The sequence below is a fragment of the Euprymna scolopes genome, chromosome 1 (genome assembly GCF_053919585.1).
Source record: "Euprymna scolopes isolate OS-2025 chromosome 1, ASM5391958v1, whole genome shotgun sequence".
Classification (NCBI taxonomy): Eukaryota; Metazoa; Mollusca; class Cephalopoda; order Sepiida; family Sepiolidae; genus Euprymna; species Euprymna scolopes.
The window spans coordinates 64,083,150-64,109,081 of NC_136482.1; positions in this window are offsets into that span (position 1 = coordinate 64,083,150).

A 25,932-nucleotide genomic window follows, 5' to 3' on the forward strand; every position below is an offset into this window, starting at 1 on the left:
TTGAACCACACAGTTTTGTCGATAACAACTTGCTTAAAAGTGCAATTTTCAAACTTCACAACTTTATTAGGCAACATAAAAATGTAAATATAAGATATTGCAAAGAAGATGGTTCACTCGACGAAGCTGGAACACTTCTCACTCATGCTAGTATCATATTTTTACTAAAAAACATTCGTCTTTACATGAAGTATTGTGGGCACATTCACGGCGGTGTGTCAAGTACTAGTCTCTTTCTCTTGGAGAGTTGCAAAAGAATATCTAACCTAAACGGTCCTGGAGAGGGGTTAAACCCCAGCCACTTCATGGCAGAGTTGCATCCATATACTAATTTTATAAGTACTTCAACTACTCTCACTTTACTTTTACTTATAGAAAAATATCCGCGACTTGGAATGGAATCGAGATCAAACGTCTCGTAGATGATCTCGATCAGTATTTCTGCTTCATCCTGTGTGTTAATGGGATCCATTTCATGTCATTTTTTAAATGGGTTAATATTTTTATTTATCCTTGGATTATGTACACCATCTAGCCGACCTTCCTAATGATCGCGCCGTCCTCCAATAACGGCATCTTCTTTTGAAAATTAAAAAAAAATCTGACTATGAGAAATCGTTTTATTGGTATTTTTCAGCCTCGTTTGTTCTTATTCAAGAATGTTTTAGAATTTTTCAGGCACGAATCTCACTTTTCTGGCAAACATAGTTTTTGCCGGTGAGCCAGCCGATGGGGTATTCGGATTCAGCGTTATGCAACTGATACACGTAGGTGGTATTAATCACTGGAATTTAGCAAAACAATTACTTTACGTCAACAGACTCGGAGACAAGTTATTTTGGGTTAATTAACCAACATAGGACCCCACTTGTAATGGGATAATGCTGCACCAGCAGGTTGCCACTAGTGCCGTTAATCTGATGAAAATGAAAAGATGCTGGATAAAACGGTACTACAGGGCTTCCATATTGTGGAAATCCTTTTCGGTACTATTAAATTGTTGAACGTAATACCGGGTACTATTAATTTGTTGGGCGTAATATTCTTGAGTAACGTTGGATTTAGATAAATAATGTCCTCATACGGGAAAAATAAATTGCTGCTGGTACATGCTGTGGTATCCAATGAAGATTGCGTGTAGTTGAATAGCCACCTACGACTAAGTCGGTTGGAGATGTCATCATTTTAAGACTATCATTGTAAAGTTCTAGGTTCTTGGTCAGACGCCGTTTTCGGTAGAGACGAGCTAGTTTTGATCGATATGGAACAGAATCGGGTTGTTTCCGCCTTCTGTTTGGTCTTTCGCGGCCTGAAACAAACTTTTTCTTTTAATTCGTATTTCAAATCTTGACAATCCGTTGTCATATTTTCCACCTTTTGACAAAAATGATTGATTACTTAGTCCTTCGTCCAATCAGATCTAAGAAAATTATAAAAATTTCTATGGAAGAAAACTTTCAATTTTTTGTGATGCTATTTTATGTTACACCTAGCTTTTATTGACCTTCAAACTTTATCTTGTCTACAGTTACTTAGCAAGCTGCTTCATCGTTGTGTTTATAATTTTCTCATGTGTGAAGATTAATGATCGAGAGGTTCGAACCCGAGTTTAGTCGCAGTTTAACTGTTTTATTTCGATTTTGTCTGATTCTGTTCTATTGTGCCTTTTGTTTCCACTGTACACCGCTTTGCTGCCAATTTTGTAACAATTGCTATATGTCCCTCACAACGACGGCTTGGGCTTGGGGGTAATAATTATTTTTGAAAAAGAATACTTTTTAATGTAGAATGGAAATACTTTTTCTCCCAACTTTTCAGTGTAGAGATATTGTGGCTTGTACTTAATTCTTTTAACATGCGGTACACCTGACACTTAGATACTTATGAAATCGCTTTTAACACTGATTACCTACTGGCAATCTTCAGGCAGTTTTTGCAGCGTGTGATCTGATTAACTTTCCAGTTTCCATAGCATTCTACGTAGTATCTCCATATTTTAACGTGAACAATTCTTTTGGGCAAATATTAAGCATTTGAAGTCGTCGACTGGTAATTCTGACAGTCGAAAGTCGTCACAATGTTTATTTACAATGGACGCAAATGTAAGATCATCATCATCATCATCATCATCATCATCATCATCATCATCATCATCATCATCATCATCTCGTTTTGACAAGTAAAAGCACTTCTATCTTTTGTGAATTAGTGTTGTACATGGACTAAATATCTCCGACAAAAGTTTAATTGCTTAAGAGATTTGTAATTAGTCTGTTTTCTTTGGTAGAATATAATCGACAAACTTATTATGTTCTGCTATTCCAATTTTCTTTAGAGTAGGCGGACCTTTTCAGCGCCTAACAAATTATTGCCGTCTACCGTAAAAATATCCTCTGTAGAAAGGTTAAAATGTTTTATCTCCGTCTGTAAAATAAGTGAATGTCTCAATAAAATTTCAAATTTTGTTGCGGAAAATGCCGTGTCATTTTCTTTTTATTTACTTTACTTTTACTTAATACGTAATAATTAATACTCCATGTTGGGTCTGGAATTGAAAGAAAAACCCACCTATTTCTGCTCTTTCTACTAGCGTCGTAATTTTTCTTTCTTTCAGTTCAAAGAGGATTTGTTTCCTCAGTCCTCTGTTGGAGCTCAAACTGCGCTTTTATCATTTGCCCGAAACTTTCCTTAGGCCTTCAATAATGTCTTCAAATCCGTTCGTAATTCAGAGATGAACACTTATAAAATATAGAGAAATATTTAAGGTTCCAATCATGTGCTAATTTTTTTATTTTCCCCAACATAATATGGGTTAACATTCAATAAGTTTTGCGGCGATTGTCAATGTTAAAATGATTTATTGGACGAGAAATCAGTTGGCAACGGGAGCGATTCTATAAAATACACTTTTAAAGAAATCTCAAATGTTATTTTTTTAAATTACAATACAAAAGTTTCTTATGTGGATATGATGAATTAATTGACTTAAACAAAGTAATAGAAATGGTGATGGAGGGGATTTGTAGGTTGTGCTTGGGAATATTTATTGCATGCTATATTTCTCATAAAATAAGTTCTGAAAATTTGTTTCTTTGATTTTTCGTATAAGAGTTGGAAGTGATTGATTACTTTTCAGGTATCAATTAATTGTGAAATTTCTTGTATGTATTCTGCTATTTTGTACAATAAGTGAAAATAGGTTTTCTCAGTAGATGCATCGAGATACAGATTCGCCGTTTAGTAAGTTGAAATATATTGTTAAAATATATTAAAATATTTTAACATATGTTCAAATATGTTCAAATATGTGATTCGTATCCTTGGTTCTGATTTAGTTGATTAATCTTTGATTAGATGGCGTTTTCATATTTTCTATTCTAACGCTTGGTTGACGTTAACGCCATTTATTGTTGGAAAATATATTCAATATTGTTTATCGTTTTCTTGATGTTGACTTCATACTCTGCACGTTTGGATAATAGACGATGCGATTTTGGGATAGAACGATCATAACAAGTATATCAAATGAAATGAAAGTGAAGAATGTAAAGAAACATTATGAGTCGTCTGTCTCCGCCTCGTTTTTGTAGATAGATGTTAGTGCTACAGAAATAATAATAATAATAATAATAATAATAATAATAATAATAATAATAATAATAATATTGTTCATGTGGAAACTACTAAATAATTTTTGTAAGATGAGACTAACCAATATCTGGAACAGCAAGAGAGCTTACACGAGGACCAAAAGAGGTGTAGGTGATGTAGTAGAGAGGCCGAAGATCAATTGCTTTTCAATATTTAAAAGACAATACTTTGGGATTGTCATGGATAGATTACAGCAAAGCATATGATCTGGTTCCGGACAGTTGAATTACGAAATAATATAGAAATATTTGGAATAGAGTGAATGTGTGAGATTTCTTGGAAAAAGCACGGAACACTGAAAGGGGTCTTTAACATTAAACGGGGAAGATTTTGGGGAAGTTCATATGATACGAGGTATTTTATTCAGGGTAATAACTTGCCACGAATATTGTTCGTTTTGATTATAGTAACCGTGTCTATAGTACGTGTTATGAGTGGGGAAAGAAAGGGTATCGAATAAACAATTTATAATTTATTGATGGTTAAATGTGTACGCAAAGAATGAAGACAGTATGTTTGTGAGAACTGTTCACATGTTCAGTAATTAAACATGTATGGAATTTTGCATGAAAAAGTGTGGTGACCTGAAATGGAAAATCAGGGAAATTGTTGAAAATGAATGAATAAAGCTTTTGAACGGAGACATAATGAAAGAGGTTCAAGAAAAAAGATATAGTTATTTAGGAATTGTGGGATTAGATAAAATAAAAGAAGCTGAACTTAAAGAAATGATAGGAAAGAATGTAAAAGAAGTTAGTTCTTAGGTCAAGATTAAATATCCGCAGTAAACACATAGGAAGTAGGTATATTTTGGTATGAGACGGATATTATTCAATGAAAAGAAAAATAAAATATAGAGAGGCAGACAAGAAAACAATGGCAGTAAATGAAGCTTTTCACTGAAAGAGTGATGTCAATAGGTTTTATAAGAAAAGAGTGGATGGGAGACGAGGACTAAACGATGCACAAAAGAGTAAGAAAATTGTCTGAAAGTTCACAAATCTAAGTGAAAGTAAAAACTTATAAACTAGTAGGGTTTCAAGAAGTTAAAGCAAGAAATGAGCACAAACTTAAAAAAAAATGCATTGTCAACTCAGTAGAGATCTACCATAGACAGTGGACAAGGAAAACACCCTGACGATGGTTGACAAAATGTGATTTAGAGATTGGGACAGAAGCCATAATATGTGCCACAGTAAAGTAATCACATAGGACAAATTATGAGAAATATCACAATGATAAAACGACTGAAAAGCTTTGTGGGCAGGAAGAAGAGAATGTAAACACGTCGTCGGTAGTTGTGGAAAGCTAGTTCAAAAGTAGTACAGGAGTTGTCATGACAGTATTGCGAGACAGGTCTATTGGAATATATGTAAGAAAACAGGGTTGTAATGCAATGAAAAAATGGTACAAACATGTCACAGGAAGGTGGTGGAGAGCGATAATGTAAAACACATAGGAACCAAGATTATTGAAACTACAAAATTGTAAGTTAACTACCTCCTCGCACTAAAATGGTAATGCCGATACCGACACGCTCCACACCAAATAGTCCTGAAAGGGCCAAGGACGATAGAAAGACCTACGCGAGAAAGGATTTACCAGACTTCCACTGAATAAGTGCGAGGAGAACTGAGACTTTGAGTAGGCTTATTACTACCCAAATTCTGGTTAAGACTAATGGTCATTTTTAGCGAGAGGTTGATGGCAAGTGATTGTTGCGATAATACAAATTCATTTGTAAACGGTATTAACATTGATGGAGAATATTATATAGTTTAAGAAAAATGAGATACAAGTTTGAAAAGCAGTTATGCAAGGCAGAAAATAGTTGAAGGAAAGTTTTTTTTTGTAAACTTTAATAATTAAGGTATCAGATTTAATGTAAAATTTATCAATTTTCAAAATTCACTTTTATAGACTTTAGTAAGTAAAATATAAAAATTTAATTGTAATTCAATCTGAAAATTTTTTATGCTAGGTACATTTTCTTGAACTTTAAAAAATTAGTGGAAATTATATATCTATAATATTAATTTCTATTTTTTTTAATGCAAACAAATATCCATAACATAACATTAACCCAAGTTGACTGATCCGCTGTCCGAATAACTAGATTTATTTGATCGGATGCATCCGTAAAGTCAGGATCGGGATAAGCCAGCATTACCATGTTTGCGAGCTTCGCTTTTAAGCCATCAATGGCAGACTGACATGCGTCGTTCCATTGCATGTTTCCTCGTCAGACGAACTAACGGGTCGGCGATATCGGATTTTATTTTTATAAATTGCCGATAGTATGAAGTCATAATGATGAAAGCCCTGACTTGTTTCACAGTGGTTGGAGTCGAAATCGGTTTTATAGATTTGACTTTGTCTATGTCTGGTCGTATGCCCCTCTTTCTAACTTTGAACACCAGATATTGTATTTTTCCTAAAAAATTCACACTTCGTGGCTTTTAACCTGAGATTATGTCAACAAAACTATTCTAATACCTTATCTATGTGTTATGAATGATCTTCCATTGTATTGAATAATATTAGAATATTATCAAAACACGGTAATGCGAATTATTCCTGCTTTTGTAAGACTATAGACATCAATCTCTGGAAGATTCCGGGGGATGTTCGCGAGTCTGAACGACATCATGTTAAAGTGAATAAGCCGCGGTGACAGGTGAATGCATTTTTCCTCTTTATCGTTCTGATTCAGTTTAGTAAGTTGCCTTATTGTTCTTATTTAGTTTGACCCACCAGAACTCTTACTTTAAATGTAACTTCGAGAAGTATTTCTCTGACCCAAGCGAAGCTAACATATCGCCAAATAACTGATGATGCTCTGGCATACCTCTTCGTGACTTTATTTAATACTCTAAAGTCTACACAAAATCTCTTATTACCATCCTTCTTTTCCACTAATACTATAGAGAAATTCCACGGTCTGTTCGATCTTTCAGTTACCCTTTCCCGCATCATTTCGTCTACTGCTGAATTTACCATTTTTCTTTGCTTTAGCAGTGTTCAATGCGGGCATTTTCGTATGAGCTCATGCGTTTCAATATCAATACGCATCCTTACTGCATTCGTTCTGCCCAAGTAACGAACAAATCCCATATTTCGCTTCAGTAACCTATCGATCTCTAACTTGAATTCTTTTGGTATCTGTATTCCTTTCAAGTTTCATCCGATATCATATTCCTCTGTATATCCGGCATGATAATGTCAGTAATGCTACTAGCCATACTACACATAGCTACTTGACAATCCCTTTTTAATATGACCGTTAGATTGGTGTTATTCATTGTAAAAAGCGGAAACTTAGTAGGCCCGTTAACTGATACCACCGCATTAATCACTGAAATTCCACTATGATTGCTAACAATTTCGCTGCTTATTTTTTCTATCTCATATTCCATAGATTAACCGTTACTAAAACCCACAAAAGGCATATAGGGTTTATATTATTTTCTTTGTTAGTCTAACTATGGCTGAAATAGGAGCATCTTCCCCTAACTCTTTGTATTATGGTTTTTTTAAAAAAAAAATATTATAGTTTCTAAATCAAAGTACATTCTTACCTTATTTTGCCTAAGCCAATCCCGGTCTAGTATTATGCTTCTGATGAAATTCTTCACAACAAAAGAAGTCATGCTGGGTGAACTGACCTTCTATACTTACCCTTAATCGAGAGAAACCTTCCACAATTCACCGGGACCCATTAGCTGTCCTTAAATTCACTACTTTCTCTCTTTGTTTACGTCCCTGTTTAAGTGCGTTGTAAACACAACTATTTATTACAAAAAAATTCGGCTTTCTTACCCACTAGAGCTCGGTAACTTTTACCTTATATCCTAATTGAAACGGAAATTTGTTGCACCAACATTATCGATTATGTGCGTCGGAGACATGTTCGTCGGGCGTCGTACGAACGCGGTTTTCCCGTTTCCCCGGATACGTCACTTACAATGGTTGTGTATGCGTCCCTCTTCGCCACAACAGTAACATCTGCGTCTTTTCTTCACATTAGTTTTATATACTAATCCTCTATTTTCTATTCGGTTCCCACTTTTCGTCTATTTTCGTATCTTGTATTCGTATTAGCTGGACCTATGGCTTCGACTTTAATTCGCCATCTAGTGTGACAAACCTTGCATCTACCCGGATCTTCAATTTTGCTTCTGCTAGGGCTTTCTGATAAGTATCTGTTTCTTAATTAGCTCATTCCCTAAACTGCATGAAAATCTAAAAATCTGCACAAGCCTTATAAATAAACAACGAATCCTTTAATATTTACACTACCAGTTTTTCCAGCAGAGTTTTTTTTTATCCAATCCTTCAATGAACTATTGTACATACCAGCAAAGCATTTACAGATTCTGCCAATTTTAAACCAGCTTCATTGATTGGATTTGCTATTCTCTAACTGCATCATCATATTTGGAGATAAATTTGAATACCCTTATTTTGCATATCTATATATTTCTATGTAATCTTGCAAGCATTACTTTCTTTTGAACTTTGGAGCTTTCTCTGCGCTAATCAGCTATGTTATAGGAAGATTTTATAATTTATTCTTACCATTTTTCCTCTGAAGAAAAAAAGACATATTTTTGAAACTCTGTGAAATGAGGAAATAATTCACTGTATGTTGTATTCCTTGTTTATCGACAATACATGTTGTAAGTAATAATTTGCAGAATTTAAAATACTCTCTCTCTCTCATATGCACACACACACACATACATACATACATGATGATGATGATGATGATGATGATTGCAACGTCTTGTCAGACGAGTGCCACTCCCTCAGACATTTAAAATCCATGAAACCAACTGCCTGAGGGAGTATCTATACAAAGATGGTGTTACAGAGTCTTAGCTTTGTACGACAGCTAAGTCTCTCTCTCAGTTCAAAATGTTGAGATCCAGCAACAAGCAAGAGCAAGATAGCCAGCAACAAATTAAACTGCAGACCAGCTTAATGCGGGTACTGGTCTCCCGCTTTATGGTTTTTTAAATCAGAGATTTGCTTCTCCTAGAAAGGTTGCCTTCACCACGGCTTACGGGAGCCCTCTCCACCCCAATACACATATACACACACACACAAATATACACGGTGCTAGTTGGCCATTGACCTAGAAAAAAAAGTTCATCTGCCCTTTGGAAGGTCTTGTTTTTAATCCTCCAGGGAGATTAGCCGCCCTCCTCACCAAACAAGTCTGGTGGGGAACCAGTTTAGTCGCCGGTGACCAGACCATGAGGCAGGTAGTACTGGGTTACATGGTACCAGTAGCATATGACATGACCTGACACATACATACGTACGTACATACATACATACATACATACATACATACATACATACATACATGCATACATACATATAAACTGACAAGTCGCAATTGTTCAGTTGAAATGTTCGGTAAGAAAATCTTCTAAATATATGCAGCATATAAATGTGCGTATGCGTACGACGGTGTAGACATTTATATGATTATATCTTGTTTTGCGTTAAATTGCGTAAGTATACGACTCTGTGTGCGTTCAATTTTTTGTCACGGTTTGTAATCATGTGTGTGCGAACTTAAAATATATAGTAACGTCTCTAGTACCAAGGGAGATAGAAACGCTGTTGGTCTATTAACCCTGTGTTGATTTCTTCCAATGTTTTATTGACAAAAATCTGAACTTAAATTACATTTTATCGGTTTCAAGCGCATGGTCGCCTAGGCATGGTCGCCTAGGCGCCGTAAATGGTGAATGTAGTTGAAAGCATCTCACATGACATTCTTTTGCTTTAGGAGCAAGTTTTTAAAAGAAAGTTTAATTTACTTTTCAAATGAATTTTGAGGCGTCGCTATGTTTTCGTCTATGTTCTTGGTCAGTTAATTTTATAGGATTGTGATACATGTTAATTTTATAATTTGTATTTTTGGCAAATATTTATAATTTAAAATGAATTATTTGTCATTTTAGATTAAACATATGAATTTCCCACGTTTTAAAATCTCTTTTAAAAGAACACAACAAAAACGAATCAATAATGTAATCGCTTACTCTTACTGAAGTATATATGAATTCACTTTGTTTCGGATTGTATATCCGTGGTAGGCATTTACTATCCGATAAAATTTCTTTTGGAGTGACCTATTCTACATTTGTGAGAACTTCAATTCAGCAAACTTTCAATCTAAAATATTAAACCTTTACAAGCGTGATATAGAGTCAACTTAATAATACTTAACTATATGCCATCTGTCAAATCAAAAATCGGTTTAATTATCAAACTTCGTATTTTTGAGTTTTATTCAGTAAAAGTTTTAATTGTTCCATTATATGGCTACACTACAGCTGCGTCACGTAACAAAGAACTGATATGAAATACTTACTAGACTTAGACTTTGGAAATACCACATATTAAAACGCAATGGACAATCCAAATAAGCCATCATTTTCGATCTGAAGTTAAATTAGGAGATTTTTTTGGCAATGGACATTATAAGTGTTAGTAAAAATGGCGTAATTTCCAAAGTCGATAACTCGGATTTGGCGTTTCTTACTATATATATATATATATATATATATATATATATATATATATATATATATATATATATATATATAAACCGAAAAATAATAACAATATGTGCTGATTTTTCAACGGGTTTAAATGTCCGTTTCAAAGACCATGCATATCCCCTACTATCACTAGATGATATATACACTAAATTAAACGCATGTATAGTGTTTTCAAAATTGTATTTGTCGGGAGCTTACATTCATGCTTAAGTCAGTGAAGAATGCGCGAAGTACCTGATATGAAAAACTGCATTAAAGGTAGATCCAATCCTATTTCAGCATATACTGGACACAATGTTGACTTTCATGGCATATATTTTGAATATATATTCACATATGCAATCACATATTTTGATGATATTTTGATTAAAAGCGAAACTGTTATGCAACATAAAACCCACATCAGTACAGTATTTCATAAAATTAAGGAATATGGGTTCAAGCCGAGTGCTGAACAATGCGGTATTTTAAAAATAAAGTATAGTTTATAGTAAAAGAAATTATTATAACATATATATTTCAGAAGTATGAGAACTCCGTTAAATAATTTGATAAAAACAGCCATATAATTTATATGATCAAAAGAATGGGAACAAGCTTAAAAACAAAATGTCTTTTGTTCGTAGATTTATTGTTCGCACATTTCGACCCAAGGAGGAAAATAATTGTGGCAGCAGATGCGAGTAATGATGGTCTGGATGCTGTACTGCTTCAGAAATTCGAAGATGGATCTACTAAATACCTCGAGAACGTTACTGCCCGAAAAATAAAATTATAATAAAATCGAAAATGAGAGTTTAACAATAATTTATGCTGTAAAAATGTTCACAGATATTTTATACGGAAGAAAATTAATTTTACAAACAGATCACACATCGCTGATGAAAAATATTTGTGTGAAAAAGGTATACCAAATACAGCAAATCGACTACAACGTGGGGTATAATTACATTGATTTATAATTTTCAAATAGTATATGTACCTTCAAATAAGATAGTACATGCCGATGGGTTATGAAGATTGCTACATAAATATACGGAACACTGTATCACTATAACAAGAAACAGTAATGAGGTACGAAAGTGAACCATATGCAATACTATTAGAGAACTTCCAGTTACACTAGAACATGTGGTAAAAGTAGTGGAGAATAGTAATTTCATTAGAAAAATAAAAAAAAGAATGGTTTGTTGAACGAAAAAACTAAGAAGGAAATAGTGTTACCTTTTCAATATGCGAACAGGCGTTACGATACGCAGATAGATTAGGAATGCCGGCTACTTTCCAAAAGAAAATTCTCAAAGAATTTCATAAGGCAATCCAGTGATTTGACGAATGATATCTTTAATTAGAAGTTACACTTATTGGCTGAGAATGGACCAAGGCATAAGAAATTTAGTCAAACAGTGTAAAGGATGCTATTTGACACCATGGGGTCAACCGATAAAGATCCAACCATGACCAAAAGCCAAATGATCCATGAATTCGATTGCACATTCGACTATGTAGGGTCTATACATAGGTAGTATTACTTAATCATTGTGGACAGTTCTACTAAGTGGTCAGAAATTGTTAAGTGCTGACATCCGACTATAACAAATAAAATAAACGCATTTAATGGAATTTTATTCGTTCTGAACTCTCAAAAACTTTAGCCAGCAACGATGGAAGACAGTTCATGGGGGAAAATAAAAGAATTATGTAAATCATTGTCTATTGATCACGTGACAACGCCAGTATACCAAGATCGAACAAACAGGTGGAAAAAATGTGAACATATTTAAACGAACTCTGAGGAAGAATCAAGGTGTCGATACCAATGAAAGAAATAATAAGAAATTTTTGGCAGTTCACAAAATCACGCCCAAAACGAATGCAATGTCAGGTTTATCACCTGTAGTTTGCAAGGGACAATACGTTCTGTGTTTAGTAGGTTATTAAAAACGAAAAAAAAGAACAGAAAACTAGATAACTAAAGTCTACAAACCAAGTGACAAAACTTTTTTTTCAAGAATTTTACGACTGAAAGTGTGTATTGGGAGAAAAGAATAGAAACTAAAAGAATAGGAAAATTCATATGTGACATAAAACAAGACAAATTTCCATGCAAACGCCATTGGAATTATTTAAGAGACAGACACACTACAGACGTCATGGAAAACACCAAAGATATTCCAATAGAAGTTTTGTATGTCACCTTTGAAATTCCCTTTCAAGTCAGCATTCACCAACGGATGTACCTCAGAACTATATGCTAGAAGTACCAGTATGTAAAACGTCACAACTGCAAGGAAGATGTAGTTAGAAAAGAATTAGAAAACGTTCATTGACCATGTCCAGACCTTAAGAAGAGCAGATATTAAAGCTTAATTTCACGGAAAAATTTTGTTCAGGTGTAGATGATGTAATGGATATAAGTACTTCCTGGTTATTTCTACTTACAATAATATGATTGTCGAAAGAAACCATTGATACCGATTGGTGACACATTGAAAGATATGCAAGCATCAGGCTACGAACACTCGTTAGACGACTTACCAGATTATTACTCAAAACTGTAGCACGGCTCACTCAGCTACTTCAAACGATATATATCCCTTTTGTGCGACATATTGACATGCAATATATTCTAACATGTTCAATATGTTAGAAATGAGGTGTTAAATAAAAGAAATTTGAACAAGTGCAGCAAAAGGTTAAAATGAAAGGGATCAATTCTATAATCTACTAAGGTTTTGATGTCAGATTCGTTCATTAGGTATTGGCCTTTTGATTGTGTAATATTTTCGAAATAAATTTATGTATATAGATATAGATATAGATATTTTTTACGCCAATATTCTTTTATCATTTTATTTTTCATTAAAACAAGACGCTATGTCTAGTTATTTTTAATGTATGTCATGAAAATGTTGTTTGTTTTTTGTTATTATTTTTTTTAATGAAAATAACCAAGTATTAGTGCGCTGCAGAGTTGAAAATTTTATGGCTACAAATGCTTACAGTAATTTTTGGTTCATTACTTAAAACTTTCACAATAGTGTAACGTTAAGGAAATTTATAACATTATAAAAAGAAACATTGCTTTAAGAATGTGCCGTCTGCATTGTGTTACTCTGATAAAATCTATTAGATTAAGGTTATTATTTACAAATTTAAAAGAATGGCTGACATACAACCGTTTAGTTATTATCATCAGACTATGATATAAACATTAAACAATAAAGCAATAGAGAAATGTACAATTATAAAACACTATGAATCAAATCAAACAAACGTATATTGTTGATGTAAGATTACACATTGTTTCTATAGAGTTCTATTCATTTATGGTACCGCTTTCCATTGGTACAAAAACAGTTTTAGCAAAGTCGGAAAACCTTTGTAGTTTACGCGACTGAAATACACTAATCAGATTCGCTTTGTGAGCAAATTGGATTTCGATGGATTTGCTTCATTCTTGTATTCTTACTGTTACAGTGATCTTTTCTAATCGCAATGTTTACACAAGAATTGACTTGTTTTCCTTGCAGAACAAAGAGAAACAAAGACACTCTAAGAATCGGCAAAGAAAGAAGTGAAAACGTAAGAGATTCTTTAATCTTGCCGATGTTAGTTAATTTTCAAACATCGGAGAAGAATTGTTATTATGTCTACGCTCTTCAAACATCTATTATATAAATCTCACCTGTCTGTTTAAGTGTATGTATGTATGTATGTATATATGTATGTATGCATGTGTGTATGTACGTATTTATGTATATATGTATGTATGTATGTCTGCCTAAAACTATTGGTAGAGGTGACATTCTCACGAGATCCACATCGTTTTGAAGTTCAACCCTTCGGACGACAAATATCGAAAAATTGGCTAAAAATATTAGTTCCTTCACCCTCAACTAGCCACTTTTCTACAAGGAGTGGCCGCTTTTTTCGCCGATATTTTCGAAAGTCATTCCTTTTTTTCAATTTACTTGCCTTAATTTAAACCTTCGCCACTTCCGCCACTTTTACTTAGCAATGGACGCAACGGTAAATTTTTTTTACGTTCTTTTTCTTCTTCGCGGTACGGGTTCGAGCCTGCCTGCCTACTATCACTTTTTTAGGGGGGGGGGCTCAACACACACCTCCAAACACCTGGACTACACCGGGCATCCAGGCTAGTTATTACATAAAGTAAAGTATGCGTATATGCTAAAATATTTATATGTACAAAATTGGCTCCTATACTAATAAAGAAATCGTTATACATTTAAGAAAAGAGATGATATTCGTAAGACGTGATAATGTGGTAACGTTTAATTTAGTAAAGTCATATGTAATGTATTGTTGAGTTGAAAATCAGTTTCATATGTTATTAGATCGAAAATCATATTTCATTTTTTATTGGATCGAAAATCATATTTCATGTTTTATTGGATCGAAAATCATATTTCATTTTTTGTTGGAAAGAAAATCATGATATTCGATCCAACAATATATGAAATATAATTTTCAATCTATGTAATATATCGTTGGATCAAGAATCATATTTCATGCATTGTTAAATGGAAAATCAATTTCATATATAATTGGATCGAAAATCATATTCCACGTATCGAAAATCATATTTTCTGTATTGTTTCAGTCAAACCTAAAATAATTGTATCATGTATGTATATTCATAAAATGCTATCTACAAACACATCAGCCGACAGACAGTGGGACTTATATTAATTCTTTGACAGTTTTAAGATACATTATATCTCTCCAAGAATTTTGTAAAATAATGGAAAATCTAACCAACTTTCCGATGAAAAATTGCATTTGATCACAAGATGAGGCGATTGCATTTGTAATTGAGTTTCCTATTTAATTATTTGCATTAAACTTCTTTCATATGGCTATTATGAAATTTTCTCATTACGAGATGAAATATATTAAGATATTGCAACGCACATATTTAAAGAATTATGCCTGATGTTCACAAATTTATCATTATAAAATTGATATGAAAAAGATTATAAAAGTTCTCATTAAAATCCGAAAACATTGTTCACTTATATCAACGTTCTAATTGCATTACTAATGTTTTTAACGAGTTGTTTCTACTGTAAAGTGTTTATTGCAATCCCCCAATGATTGGGTTACATTTGGAATCAAATTTCTTATGCTGTATGTTTGTTTACGCGTGTTGATATACAACCAAGATGTCAACTGGTCTCACAAGAAATAGGCACAAAGGAAAAAGAGATTATGAAATAGCCAGAATAATGCTGTCCAGCTGGTGCTTAGCTGTGATGATACGCGAATACCCAAATCAGGCTTATATTTTCTTATCGCTAAACTAATACAAGGTCGCTATGGATATCCGCAATGCATTATTCGATAGATTAGGAAAATATAGTAGCATTATGAATATTAAGCGTACATGTATTCTTCTATTCCGCGCCATCTAACCGATACGAATACCAATTAGGATAGCAAGCTGTTTCGCCAGGTGGAGCGCAGATTGACCCACTAGATTCTTTTGCTTATAATTCATTTCCTTATGTACCACTAAATATATGATTTTCGTAACGATCATAAATATTATTTAAAAACCATGTCTATATAAAATTATTCCTTAAGTTGCTTGAAATGTTGAATGTATATGGAATTAGAATAAACATACTTCTTAGTTGAGTAATGAACAGCAGGTTCCCGGATGAGTAACAAATCATCAAATACCTTGTCATCAGATGAGATGAGGACGTGTCCTGGTCATAAACAGGCAACGCATACATTACAGAAAAAATAGAGCCAGAATACACGTATGCCGTTATTACTTGAACCCATATCTCGAAACTAATTATAACGTTAAACTTCCCATCGGGGGACGGCTTGTAAGGTTCATAGATGAAGAAAAATATAGTATTCCGAATCTCTGGTCACCTGATATCACTCATATACCCCGTTCAAACCTCGACCTCTCTCATCACCCCGTGTTGATGGTCGAGATTGGATAGATATGTTCTTACAGCAAAATGAAGCAATCCCCATGTTGTTAGTGATAACGCTCTTCCTGAGGTTAGCGCTCCTGTCGTCTAGAAGAACCTTACTGGTTGAGAAGCCGTTGCTTCACACATGTCAATTTTCAGTAGCAACCGTGAACAGTTTATGAAATAAAAACACCAGCGGCATGTAATAAGACACGAGATACTTTCAATGTTTTGATTAAATATTGTAAACAATTATCAACACTGAACAATGGATAGCAGACAGAAAAAGAAAACAGTAATAGAAATTTAACAAGGCAGAAAAAAGAAGGGAAACAAGTAAAAGTGAATGAATTGCTGTCCTAATCCCATTCTCTCTTTCTTTTCTGTTTTTACTCACTTTCTTTTTAATCATGAGGGCTAGCAGTCAGTGATTTCTCTACGCGTAAATCAGGGGAGGGGTTAACTCATTTCTCCGCGCAACAATTCAGCTTTCTTCTGTCTTTCATAATGGGATTGTTTGTCCGATCGAAGGACGAACCAAACCAGTTTTAAGTTACTTGATTGTCTGTTCGAATCATGTCTTACGGTATAGATCTGTGCATTGTCTCTGTGATCAAGAATTCTTCCAAATGAAGACAAACATTTATGCTGTCGCTTCCAAGGTTCCGCCATTCTTTAGAAGTGTTCATCTAAGACTTCGTTGGAAGTTCGAAGTTTTCCCGAGACGGGCTGCTTCAGTTCAGGCAAAGTGGACCTACATCCCCATCAATCGATTCAGCTCTCTACTCGTGTCTGTTTTATAATGTTTAGCAAGAGGATATGATATCGACGTATAAATTGAGTCATGTTGTATCAGAAAGTTATAACACGGGTATATATTACAGTTCATATTTACATAAGGTATCATTTTTGTATAAGAAGAATAATATATACTTCATACCTTTCTTACTTCAAGAGTTCTTCAAGAGTTCCTTTATCTCCACTTGCTGGGCTTCGTGATGAAACATGAAATGACTAACATCATAACCAATTGAGGCATCTGTTCTTCCTTCTTTTGTGAAATTACAGAACAACTCTTTATATTTTTAAAGTATAAACTTATTTTAATTGTCTCAAATGGTCTTCACAAAGAGTCTGCTTTTCTTGCCTACATGCTTGTTCTACCTAGCCTCGTTTCCTGGCCGTCTGTTCACTCTCATGACTAACTCCCGACTGACGAAAACTCCCCGACCTCCTGACCTCAGTTCCGTTACGTCACCATTAAAAAAGCACACTTATCCCTTACGTGTGCCCTTTCCACGTCTGCCTGCTCAAGGTTATTTTGTTTATATTTAACCTAGCAAATTTTTGTAAACATCTTCAGCTAAAATCCATTGCTATACTTCATTCTATAAACTATAAATAACTCTCAATATAAACGATGTTAAGAATATCATTGAATAGATAGATAAATAGATAGATAGACATATAGATCGATAATAACTAATTAACTTTTAACAATGTTAATTATCTAACTGGGTCTTTTTTCTTCGCACCCTAAAACTTCTCAATGCGATTTCACGATTCGCGAATGGTTTAAGATCAGCCGGGTTCAATTTTTAGTTCGTTACTTCCCATCTCGGGAATCACAGGCAAAATGATAATTTCTCATCGGTCGAAGAGTTAACTAAGACGAAAACAACCATTGTTCCACTTTCGTTTGGTCATTATGTCCACACACACACACACACACACACACACACACACACACACACACACACACACACACACATATATGTATCCATTCTACTATCTACTAGTTGACGTATGCTAGCTTAAACAGTGTCTGTATTAACGGGTTCTGTTCTGTTGCAGTGGCAACCAGCAACCCCCTACCTGGCATGGATTTTGGATTTTTGGTGCTACCTGGCATGGATTTTGGATTTCTCGGTGCTAGCCACACTGATGAAGCTTATGTGTAATCGGCCTTCAGGACTCCCCTAAGCGATTGCATTACATACCGTCTGGATTCATTAATCATTCTACCAATTTGAGACATAGAGTTTCTTTATTCTATTCCAAAAGTCCAAGTAGCCAGGAAACATCTCGGTTTGGAGAAAAAAAGAAGAAAAATAAATGCGGTTGTTTAAAAACAAATGCAACGAATACAAAAATAGAGAAGGTACATTTTTTGTAAAAAATGTATACTAATATTTGAACACTACTGTATGCCATGAACTATTTTTTTTACATAAGCATCACCACTTATCAAGGCCAAGAGGCCACTCGAGGATAAGGGTTTAATAATGTACAGTAGAAATTGAACAATATAGTAATCGTTAGTAATGGAAATTCGGTAAATTTGGTAACTTATATGGAACGGCTCATCAAAAACTTGTTTACGTTAGACTTGAAGACAACCATATTGTAGACAGCTGGAAAGCAGGAAAACATAGGCATGCAGTTATAAGAAAAAAGCTTTGCTCATGGAATCTACGTTTAGGTTTATGCACATATAAAGAGTGGGGGAAATTAGTGATAGTGTTTTCTGCTAGACGGGTGTTTCTTGTGAATGTTTGGCGAGGGGGGGATAGCTGTAGATTTTAGAAACTTGAATGTAAAAAAATTGACCAAAATGGCTGGATTGAACAGTATATGAAATGGAGTTGAAAACAAGCCGGACAACTCTTTTAAATAAAAGTACATTCGAGATCGTTATCAAATGTTTCTAAAGATAAGATTATATTCAATAGATTAGAAGTGAAAAGAATTCTTAGTCAGAATATCAAGAAATTGAGACAATGCTGATATTTAGAGTTATATTTAATGACGATGTGTCGTTGTGGATGCTGTTTTAAAGTGTGTTATTTGACCTATATTCTGGCAGCAAATAGCATAACGATTAACGTTTAACAAATGTTTCATCTTATAAAATTTTGTGTAGATCTTTGAAATAATAAATGCGTTTATATATTTATGTATGTATGCATGCACACACACTCACACACACACACACACACACACACACACACACACATATATATATATATATATATATATATATATATATATATATATATATATATATATACACGTGTGATCTACAACCCATAAGCTTACAAACGCTATTCCCTAACAGAAACATGAAATGATTGAATAAAGACACGGTAAATAAGTGAAAAACAAATAGAAAAATAAATAAACTAGCAAATTCGCACCCAATCAACCCTGTTCTCCACACAGCTGAACCGTCACCCCCATGATCCTTAATAAAAACAAAAAAACAAAAAAAAAACGGCCTTCTTTTGCTGAAAATTGATTTTCGGTTTTCATTTTCAATTCCGCTTTCGTTAATAAGCGTTTGTTGCCTGAAGAGGTCTCTAGTTACTAAACACTAGAAGACCGAAACATGCTCATGACTGTGTAGCAACAAATTACTGCTTATGTAAAGACAAATTGAAAATGTAACTTGCTCTACTTCCGTATTGAGCACTCTTGTATTAACCTCGTTATATTTAATTTGTTACACTACTTTTGAAAAATAGCAATTTTAAATTATATATATATATATATATATATATATATATATATATATATATATATATATATATGATTCTAGGTTAAAATGGTCCTGGATATGACCTTAAACTATATCCAGTGGTGAGGCCCCAGCTTGCGGGCTTTGGGGAGTGTGGAACCACCCTTTAATTTGCATTGCTCACAGGTCCACTCTAACCCGGAGTTGTAGTACCTGTTAGGGTTCCAACTATGGGTTAAATAGAAATCGACTTGAAAACAACAAATATATTCTATTAAAAAAATTTTCTTCCTAATCTTTGGATTCGGCATTAAATAACTTGAAAAGGGTTGATATGCCGTAAAACAAAAACAAACAACCAACTAGGTTAAAAGACATTCGAAGATAAAGCCCACTGAGTTTAACAAAGTTTATTATTTAGTAGTGCCCAATGAACAGATATACTTTTATATATATTCAGATAAACATTTTACATGGTCATAGAACAGACATGGCAATGTTTCGGTTAATCAGTAAAAATTTAAACAATGATCTCGTCAGGTGACGTCATTTCTTTTCTTTAAATAATAAGACAGAGCACAAGTCAAATTTCTTCAATATTGCAAGCTATATATATATATATATATATATATATATATATATATATATATATATATATATATATATATATACTAGGAGAGCGCCCGACATTGATCGGTCGTAAAATACGCTTAAATATGATATTTTGGTTGATGCATGTTTCGTATGTTTTATTATATTGGACCCAATATATAGTAATGATTTAAAAAAAAAATGACTCGTGCGCCACCACAGAGAATCGAAACCAAAACGTTTAGCTTACGACTTATTTTTTTCTCTGCCGTTAAGGACTGAACTCTGAAGACATGTTTGCGGTGATGTTAAAAATTAAAACATGAATCAATAGCTACTACGTTATGCATGCGTGTTTTTAATGCCGGCATTCGATCTTCACCTGCCAAATTTCATTTCTTTTTAATTATTTTTTTTAAAGCATTAAGATGGGAAATGGAAAAAAGAAATTATGGTGGAATGACTAACAGAGTACAAATGAAAAGCATTAGGAGAAACTTCAAAAGTTTCAAGAATAGGAAAGGAAATAATCAAAAACAAAAAATAAAGAACTAGAAAAAATAATGAGAAAATAAACAAAGAAAAAAAAAATATACAAAATATAAACGTAGGGAAAAATAAAAATAAATGCAACATGAAATTTGAAACATAAATAAATAAAAAAGGCAGAAGTTTATGAGCAAACCAGCTCCAGTCCCTGTAGGATAATCCGAATAAAATGGGAATACTTCAAAAATAAAAATGAAACGATTCCGAAATAGGTTTATCCCGAAGATAGTTTTTGATATCTGAAAACGAGCTGAAAAGATCACGAAGAACGAAGAAATCGGAAGTAGATTTCTTCTTCGAAATCTTTTCAATTGGTTTACCGACATCATAAACTATCTTCGGGATGATTCGAATGCACCAAATATTAAAATCCGGTGCTTTCGAAAGTAGAATCATCCCGAAATATTTACCATTGCGTATGTATATTAGTTTATTTTTTGTGCCCTTATCCCTTTCGTGGAGTAGAAATGGTCAATGTCATTTCTAATTATCACCACCCTTCCAGATCCTTTTCTCCGGCCGTTTTAATGGCCAGTCACTACTTGTTTTTCTTTTTTTCTATTTCCTTTTCTATTTTTATAGTTTAAATCTTCTTGGTATTTTTCTTTCCTTTTCCCTTTTCTTTAAAACCTTCTTTTTCCTTTTTTTTTTTTTTAAAAACCTTCTTCTCCCCTTTCCCTTTTTTAATCCCCCTTTAGATAAATTTCTTATCTTTACCTTCAGATAACTCAAACCTATCACTTTCTCTTGCTTTTCATGTTTTATCTTATATATCTTATCTTATTTTAATCGTTATTATCGTTTATTCCTGTTTTTATTATTCCCGTTTTAATTTATCTCATTTCTTCGTGTTTCTTTCACCCATACTGGTTCTTTTTTTTTACATAGGAATCACCACTTATCACGGCCACTCGAGGATAAGGGTTAATGGGTATAAAATGGTAAAAAAATGATAAGCATGGACATCAAATTCGTAAGGATTTATCACTATTTCACGATTTTCTCGTGAGGATAATTTTAACAAGGGACCCAGAGGTGGTTTTCTTCTTTGATAGCCTTTCAGATCGTTTAAAGACATCAAAACCTAACTTCGGGATTACCGTACTTTCGAACGCATGTGATATTAACTTTCAAGTTGTTTTATTTTAATTTTTGGAGTACTCCCTTCTCAGTCGGATTAATCTTAGAAGGACTTGAGCTGGTTTACTTCAAAACCTTTTTGTATTTTTTCTTGTTTTATTCATTTTTAACTTTCCATCATTCATTTTTTTTAATACTTATATTTCTTACCTTTTATTTTTCTTTTCCTTCTTTTATCTTTTTTTCTTTTATCTTTTCCTTACGCGTATTTGTTTATCTTTTATTTATTTTGATTTCTTTTTGTAACTTTTATTTTTTTTCCTTATTTCTTTCTCTATTATATTTAGTTTTAGAAATCTCTTTCCATACCCTTGTTCTTTTCGCCTTCATATTATTCACCCATAATTCTTTAATTTCTTATCTAAATGTTTTCAATGCCTATGTTGTCTTGTTTTACCTTTATTTTTTTGCAAGGCCGACCCTTTTCATCTCTTCTGATGAGAAGCATTTAGCTTCGAATAGATTCAAGACGTTTCTTCCCGATTTCCTTTTTCCTTATCTTTTAAAAAATGCTTCTCTTATTTCTTATCTTTTAAAAAATGTTATTCTATCATTTGCTACTCTTGTAGAGGTAGATGTAGAGATGTTTTCATCCTGATAAGTTTGTTTTATTATTAAAAAATTATTTTTTCAGGCACACACACACACACACACACACACACACACACACACACACACACATATATATATTTATATATATATATATATATATATATATCAAATATAAGCAACAAAACACCAATAACTATAATAAAATTAAAAATAGAAGAAAAAGAACTATAATTTGGTATACGGCCCCATACAATCAAATGTTACAAACAAAACTTGGCAAGAAATTTCTAGATCTTATTGAAAAACACTTTCCCGCAACCAACCCCTTACACAAAATTTTCAATAAAAATACCTTAAAGTTATGCTACAGTTGTTGCGAAAATTTAGAAATGATAATTAAAGCTCATAATAACAAAATATTAAATAAAAACAATGTGAACAACAACAAAATAAACAATAAAAAAAGTAGACACCATGACAAAAATAAAACTAACACTAGCAGAAATAATAATAGTAATAATAATAATAATAATAATAATAATAATAATAATAATAATAATAATAATAATAATAATAATAAACAAACCCCGGACAAGAACAACCATACTATAAATAAAAATACTAATAACGAACAAGATAAATGCAACTGTAGACACCGTACACTTTGCCCACTTCAAAATAAATGTCTAACCAAAAGCGTAGTTTACCAGGCCACAATATTTGCGAAAGAAACCCCGAATAACAAGAAATATTACGTAGGTATGACTTCCTTAGATTTCAAACCCTGATACTATGACCACAAAAGTACATTCAACAATAAAAAAACACCGTATGAAAACAACACTAGCGAATAAATACTGGGAACTCAATGAAAGCGGACATTCGCCGGTAGTCGAATGGAAAATAATAAGACAAGCTACCACGTGTAGGGGCCTAAACGACCCATGTAAATTATGCCTTCATGAAAAATTTGCTATCCTGTACTTTAAAGAACCCCAACGTCTATTAAACTGTAGAAGAGAAATAGCAAACAACTGTGTTCACAAGATAAAATTTACTCTAGGATAGCGATACAAAATAGTTTTAAAACTAACAGAAACAATAGAAAATAAACAAATAAATAAATTAAATAAACATGAATATACATAAACGATCACGCATATATGTATGTATATATATATGTATATATATGTGCATATATGTATGTACACATATATATATTTATATATAAACTAACATAAAAAACAAAAAACACTAACCTAGTTTTAAAACAGATCAAGAAACTAAATAGAGCACACACAAAGCAACAGGTCAACCATAGGTCAAATAGGCCTTTGTCCGATAAATGCATGCTCATTGGCTGATAGGAAGAGCGCGGTGGATACTAGAAAGCTGATTCGCTAACTAAAATCTCAATAGAAGATGAGCATATAAAAAACGATAAACAACCACAGAGTGGATGAAACGCAGAATATTCAGTGTAGCTTAATGGCCATATATATTTTATAAATTACTAACTAGCTCTACCTACGTATTGAGCATGTTTGAAGTAAATACTTAAAGTTTACGCATAAATCTGTACTTTCGTATATTAATTTTATGTGAGTAAATTAAGTAGTTATATATATATATATATATATATATATATATATATATGATATTTTGATTAATGCAAATTTCGTATTTATTATTATACTAGTAGGAAGATCCGAAGTTGCCCGGGATTGAATGATAATCAACGAATATTTCAGACTCCTATATTTTTATTGTCATCGAAATCAATGAAATCGCCCGGGAGGAAGCTTCACATGCCTCCACGCAGTAATTCCAAAATATATGTTATTTTAGATTGCACTCTAGAGAACCTACTGCTTCTTTTATAAAATTATTTTATATAAACTTTTTTCCAGTGAACGAAAAAAAATTAACAATTTACGCGCGGGGTTTGAACCTACAGACCATGTCATACAAAATAAAGAAAAACAAACAAACAAAAAGAAACAGAAAACAAAAACAACAAAAACACGCTATCAGTAGAATTTTCACGGCCCATTGTTCTATCATTGTTGCTAAGCGACAACATGGAAGAAATGAATTTACCATGATAGATAAATTAGAATAACGGTTTCAGTTATCGGTTATCGGTAATTATCGGAGGGGTATTCTGAGACAAAATTTAACTAAGATCACTCCCAGACTTATAAATTAAGGTTCTGTGATTTTTAAAGAAAATCTGTTCAGCAGTTTCGGTGTCTATATGAAAGGGACTTACACACACAGACGAATTTGCATTTATATAATTATAGAACTTATATTGGACCCAATATATAGTAATGATTAAAAAAAAAATGACGAGAATCGAAACCAAGTCGATTAGCTTACGATTTATTTTTGCCCCTGCTGTTAATGACTGAGCTATGAAGGTATGTTTGCTGCACGGCTAAAAATTAAAACAGGAACCAATAACGTTATGCGTGCATCTTCGTAATGCCGGCGTTCGACCTTCACCTTCGTTTCTCGCATCGCTACTAATTCAGGGTCGCGCATTCCTGTTCACCTAGTCTCCGTTGCTGTCCAGGTACAGCCTTTTCTGTTCGTCAACCTTTTTGATTCCCAAATCTTCGTCGATCGACATTCTGAAGTTCATTTTAATTTTCCTCGTGCAAAAATGAATTTTTCTCGTGGCAAAATGAAGGCAACGTTTCTTTTTCAACTGTTTGTCGGCGTTTGTCTTCCCTTTATCATTTATTTTTCGTGTCTCTTTTTTCTTATATATATATATATATATATATATATATATATATATATATATATATATATATATATATATATATATATATATATATATATATATAACTAAACAAGAGATAAGGGTATTATCTAACCCGCACAGGGTTCGGACTTAGTTTTGTTTTTCATTTATATAATTTTTTTTCTAAAAGTTAAGTTTGTAATTAATGAGTTTAACGTTAAACAATAAAAAAAGATGTAAATTGTGGAATTTAGAGGGGGCGCAATCACACACACACACACACACACACACACACACACACACACACACACACACACACACACACACACACACATATATATATATATATATATATATATATATATATATATATATAATTACTTTTAAATGATCTCATAATTATTGTTTTGTTTTACTAAATGCCATAATCTTGTAATTTGATTTTCTCGTCCTCTAAATTCTGTCGTCAGTTTTCTTTGCTTGTGCATGTGAAAAATTGTTATTTTTAAAAAAAAATTTCTATACTCTTCAAAACGTGCTTGTCCATTTTACTTGCTACTAGTTCGATATTTCGTAAAGTAAGATACTTCTTAGCCGTTGAAATACTTTAGTATTATTCAAATGAAACTGTAGAAAGCT